This window comes from Physeter macrocephalus, chromosome 4 (genome assembly GCF_002837175.3).
Source record: "Physeter macrocephalus isolate SW-GA chromosome 4, ASM283717v5, whole genome shotgun sequence".
Taxonomy (NCBI): Eukaryota; Metazoa; Chordata; class Mammalia; order Artiodactyla; family Physeteridae; genus Physeter; species Physeter macrocephalus.
The window spans coordinates 56709799-56715798 of record NC_041217.1 but is presented as its reverse complement, the minus strand read 5'-3'; the positions used below and the strand labels follow the sequence as shown (position 1 = coordinate 56715798).

At 37.0% G+C, this 6000-nt stretch overlaps 1 protein-coding gene across 1 annotated transcript in view; it reads right to left on the bottom strand.

Moving 5' to 3' along the window:
• Positions 1 to 6000, bottom strand: part of PLD5 (phospholipase D family member 5) — a 524774-nt gene that overhangs the window by 273418 nt on the left and 245356 nt on the right. The window lies entirely within an intron of this gene.

Here is a 6000-nt window from a genome sequence, read left to right as displayed (position 1 = left end):
AGATCAATGGAACAAGATAGAAAGCCCAGAGATAAACCCACGCAGCTATGGTCAACTAATCTATGACAAAGGAGGCAAGGATATACAATGGAGAAAAGACAGTCTCTTCAATAAGTGGTGCTGAGAAAACTGGACAGCTACATGTAAAAGAATGAAATTAGAACACTCCCTAACACCATATATAAAATAAACTCAAAATGGATTAGAGACCTAAATGTAAGACTAGACACTATAAAAGTCTTAGAGGAAAGCATAGGAAGAACACTCGCTGACATACATCACAGCAAGATCTTTTATGATCCACCTCCTACAGTAATGGAAATAAAAACAAAAATAAACAAATGGGGCCTAATGAAATTTAAAAGCTTTTGCAAAGCAAAGAAAACTACAAACGACGAAAAGACAACCCTCAGAATGGGAGAAAATATTTGTAAATGAATCAATGGACAAAGGATTAATCTCCAAAATATATAAACAGCTCATGAAGCTCAATATTAAAAAAACAAACAACCCAATCCAAAAATGGGCAGAAGACCTAAATAGACATTTCTCCAAAGAAGACATACAGTGGCAAAGAAGCACATGAAAATCTGCTCAACCTCACTAATTATTAGAGAAATGCAAATCAAAACTACAATGAGGTATCACCTCACACCAGTTAGAATGGGCATCATCAGACATTCTACAAACAGCAAATGCTGGATAGGGTGTGGAGAAAAGGGAACCCTCTTGTACTGTTGGTGGGAATGTAAATTGATACAGCCACTATGGAGAACAGTATGAAGGTTCCTTAAAAAATGAAAAATAGAATTACCATATGACCCAGCAATCCCACTGCTGGACATATACCCAGAGAAAACCATAATTCAAAAAACATATGCACCCCAATGTTCTTTGCAGCACTATTGGAATGAAATTGGGTCATTTGTAGAGATGTGGATGGATCTAGAGACTGTTATATAGAGTGAAGTAAGTCAGGAAGAGAAAAACAAATATTGTATATTAATGCATATATGTGAAACCTAGAAAAATGGTACAGATGAACCAGTTTGCAGGGCAGAAATAGAGACAAAGATGTAGAGAACAAATGTATGGACACCAAGGGGGAAAGTGGCAGTGGGAGGTGGTGGTGTGATGAATTGGGAGATTGGGATTGACATATTTACATTAATATGTATAAAACGGATAACTAATAAGAAGCTGCTGCATAAAACATTAAAATAAAATTCAAAAATTAAAAAAAAAAAAAAAAAGACATGTACCCCAATGTTCATTGCAGCACCATTTACAATAGCCAGGACATGGAAGCTACGTAAATGTCCATTGACAGATGAATGGATAAAGACGATGTGGTACATATATATAATGGAGTATTACTCAGTCATAAAAAGAAATGAAATTGGGTCATTTGTAGAGATGTAGATGGACCTAGAATCTGTCATACAGAGTGAAGTAAGTCAGAAAATATAAACAAATGTCATATATTGATGCATATATGTGGAATCTAGAAAAATGGTACAGATGAACCTATTTGCCGGGTAGGAACAGAAATGCAGACATAGAGAACTGATGTGTGGACACAGGCTGGCATGGCCGGGTGGGATGAATTGGGAGATTAGGTTTGACATAAATATACTACAATGGGTAAAATAGATAGCTAGTGGGAACCTGCTGTATTGCAAAGGGAGCTCAGCCTGGTGCTCTGTGATGGCCTATTTGGTGGGATGGGAGGGGGAGATCCAAGAGGGAGGGGTTGTGTGTATGCATATGGCTGATTCACTTCACTGTGTGGCAGAAACTAACACACAACATTTTAAAGCAATTATGCTCCAATAAAAAAAAAGAAAAGAAATAAATATAATCATTTGATAACAAAAAAAGAGTAGATAAAACAAGTAATCTTACATCTTAATGATACAGACCCTTTGTAATACAATTTGTACTACCTATCCAAATTTAAAATGCATATACTCTGTGACCTAACAATTCAATTTCTAGGAATTTAAAGACATCCTGCTACATATGCTTAAATATATATATATAAATATATATATATATATATATATATACACACATATACATATCCATTGTGGCACTGCTTATTAAAATAACAAATCCCCCAAAGAACATAAATGTCCATTAAATCAATAAAGAACTGATTAAATTAACTATATACCCATATAATGAATGCTATGCAGCCATGGATCTATACATCTTAATATGTAAAGAGGTACAGAAAAAACTGTTTAAAGCACAAAAACAAGATGCAAAACCATCTCTATATGCTCCCATTTGTGAGAAAAAGGGAGAGTTATACAGATATATACAATACTCATAAATATATGTATATATATGAATATATACATATACACACATAGGCATATATAAAATCATAATTCTGGAAAGATATAAAAAAACATGGCAGCAGTGTTTGTGCCTGAGCAAGGAGATCCAGGGTCTGCAGTAAGAGGGAGATTACGTTTCATTGTAAGACTCTGCATTTGTATATTTTTGTCATCTGTATATATTAGTTTTTCAATTGCATAAACAGTTGCTTAAAAAGGCAAGAGTCTAATGGAATAACTTGGAGATATGGGAGCAATAAAACAAGCAAAGTTGACTGAGGTAAATCTAAGATGATGAGTTTTGTAGATTAATCTTGAGGGAAGAGATCTCCAACCTGCTGTAGAGGTCTCTCCCTGTTAGTCAACCAAGTCGCACACTTTAATTCATTTATTTTTTATAAAACTCTATGGTATATGTACTATTATCATCACTATCACTTTACAGATGACACAGGCACTATGCCAAGATGGCATAGTGGGTGGCCAAATGGAGATGCATACTCAGGCTTCTTGGATGCTAAGTCCGTGCATACTCTTGGGCATCACACACACAACTGCACCTCGACCTCTGCTACCAGGGCTCTGAAACCTCTCAATGGCTTGTATGGCTTTGGCAAACTACAATTTCTATTTTATTTTATTTTTATAAAAGTCAAAGCCTCACCAGATGTGGTTTATAACAACAAAAAAAGATATTTCTGGCACTGGGTACTATCTGTCTTTGTGAATGTGACTCAAAAAATAAGTGAACGATATAATGCTTCACTTGGTAAAGCGGCTTGCCATTTTCTCCATATATATTAACTGACTTTCATGTCACAACAGCCTGGAAGAAGAGTCGTCATCAATTTATAAATGAGAATACTAAGGCTTCATTTAGGGACCTGCTCTCCTTGAAGGGGCAGAAACCGGGACTGACCCCGGGTCTTTTGAACCTAATTTTAGTGGTCCAAACACACTGCTACATTGAGTGTGAATAACATCTGAAAACTAGCTTAGAGCATGCAGGTGAGGTTTAATTGCAGACTCTTTGATTGCTTGCAGCAGCCTTTTCTTTTAGATTCACAGTTCAAAGTTCCTACTCTGTAATATGACCCCATTCTTCAGTGATGCTTTCTAAATCTTCAAGCTGTTCTGAATTTCAAAAGTTTTGCAACTTTGGAAGCTGAGCTCCAGTGAATTCTTCAGCAGGTTTTTCTTTTAAAACTTTGTTTTTCTCTATATACTCTTTGTAATCATGGCAATTACTTTAATTGAAAGTTCCAATTACAAAGTTTTTCTAATTACAGGTCTATAAACAAAATATAAAAATATCCATTAGGCACATCCAGTTAGGTTTTCTTTTTATTTATCTCCCCTCTCCCTTTGTTAGTGTTGCCCTTGCCTCAGGTTAAGGGCTGGGCTCTTCACTATTACTGTGAGATGTCCTTCCTGCAAAGGCAGCTGAAACAGGCTATCTGTGGAAAAGAAAAAGACAGCTGTGCTTTCTGTGCCCAACGCCATTCATGATGATCAGAAATGGCTGTGCCTGGAAGGGTTCAATGAAATTTTTAAAAAATATATACCACATTCAAATAATGTTTTTGCAAAAAAAGCCTGGCAACAGGAAATGTCAACATCGTTAATCATATATTAAGTTTCAATAAAATTAAAACTCTGAAATAATTAGCTTCTGCTGCTTCCCAAGTGGTAATTATAGACCATCAGGAAGTATCACACTCTCTTGAATTTCCTCCTTTAAACATTAAATGCTAAAGATAAAACATTATTTAAAAAATAATCTTTTAGATTTTAACTATGGGAATATAAACAATACTTCCTGGGTACTGGGCTAATCAAATCTCTCATAATTCAGGAAATTTGAATTTTACTTAACTCAGTGGTGAAATTAAGATGTTAATAAGTGACATTTCAAATGAAAGAGTTCAGAAGCATAAAAATATCTATATTTAAATTTTTGAAGATTTTTCTTTCATTTAAAATTCAGCATTTATCTTCCATTCCCAATTATTATTACACATTATTTATTCAATGCTAGTTAGAAAACATATGTGTTAGATTACTCTATTAAATTTTAGCAATCCTTCAGTGGGTTTCTTTTTCTACCCCACTTCCATATCTTTAAGTATATAATCTATAACCTTCAGTTTCTTCTCTCATGATCCCCAGTTATTCTCGCAAAATGAATTACACCATGGGTGGATAATAAATTTATCTAGATAGTACATATTATCTCAATGAACAGTGTATTGTTAAATAATACTAAATAGTATTATAACAGTATTAAAAACAACATTGTTTTTACATGGAAATTATTGCCCATTAAAAAAGAGTAGCCGCTCAGTCCTGATGTGTAAGACACTATAAGACACAAAGAGAGAAAAACAGATGGCGACCTTTGTTCTCGGGGAGTTTTTGATCTTTGATGGGACAACATAAAAATAGAAATGCTGATAGCACCAGCAGGAGGCCAAATCTGCCATTAAAGGGATGAAATGGCCTTGAATTTGTGGAAAGGAGGCAAAAGAGTGAGATGCAGGTGGGGTACCTCAGGCCAGGGACCTGGCCTGAGGTACCCAGGTCCCTGCAAATACCCTTACAATGAGTAAAGGCTCAAAACAGAAAGAAAACAGCATGTAGTGAGTACCTAACTGATATCAAGCGAGGTTCTAAGTGCTCTACATTAACACTGTGTGCTCTTTTTTTTTTTTTTTTTTTTTTTTGTGGTATGCGGGCCTCCCTATGCTGCGGCCTCTCCCGTTGCGGAGCACAGGCTCCGGACGCGCAGGCTCAGCGGCCATGGCTCACGGGCCCAGCCGCTCCGCGGCATGTGGGATCCTCCCAGACCGGGGCGCGAACCCGGTTCCCCTGCATTGGCAGGCGGACGCGCAACCACTGCGCCACCAGGGAAGCCCAACACTGTGTGTTTAGAAAGAGCTAGACTAGTTGGTGCACAAGGAGAGAAGATGACAAGAGAGGAATCATGGCCTGAGCTAGGGATTTTGGAATCACTTGACGAGAGGTAGAGGTGAAATCATAGGAATGACTCTCTGCCAAAGCTGAGAGTAGGAAATGAGAAAGAACAAGATTTGAATATTGCCTGTCTCTGTAAGTGAGCAATGAAAAGGGTATGAGAAATTGAATATATGAATGGACAAAAGCCAGATCATATATAAAAACAGAATTCAGACCCACAAAGAGCAGCAAGCTGACCAAGAAACCAACCTCATCTATGACAACTAGCCCAGGAATCCAGCCTGTATAGGTCAGACATATAGAAAGTGAGACTACTATCTCTAGTGACAATCCACAAAGCCAAACAATAACTTCTGCAACCAAAATGACCAGGACTTGATTAATAACTGAGAGCTTCCCTAATTTTTGTCCATGCTTCCAACTTAGAATCAACCAGAGAGAGATAAATATGCTCCCTTAGTCCATCACATAGGATGCCTCACTTCTAACAAAGTTAGCTCACCTCCAGCAGCCCCAGGCCAACAGCTTCCAATAAGGACACACCTGAAGCCTTCCTTTTTCCACTGTAAAGCTTTCCCCCTCCTCTGCTTGACTTTGAGCCTCTACCAAATGCAACTGATGGTGACTGACTCCCTTACTATAGTAAGCTCTGAATTTGGTTGGTCTTAATTTATTTCCA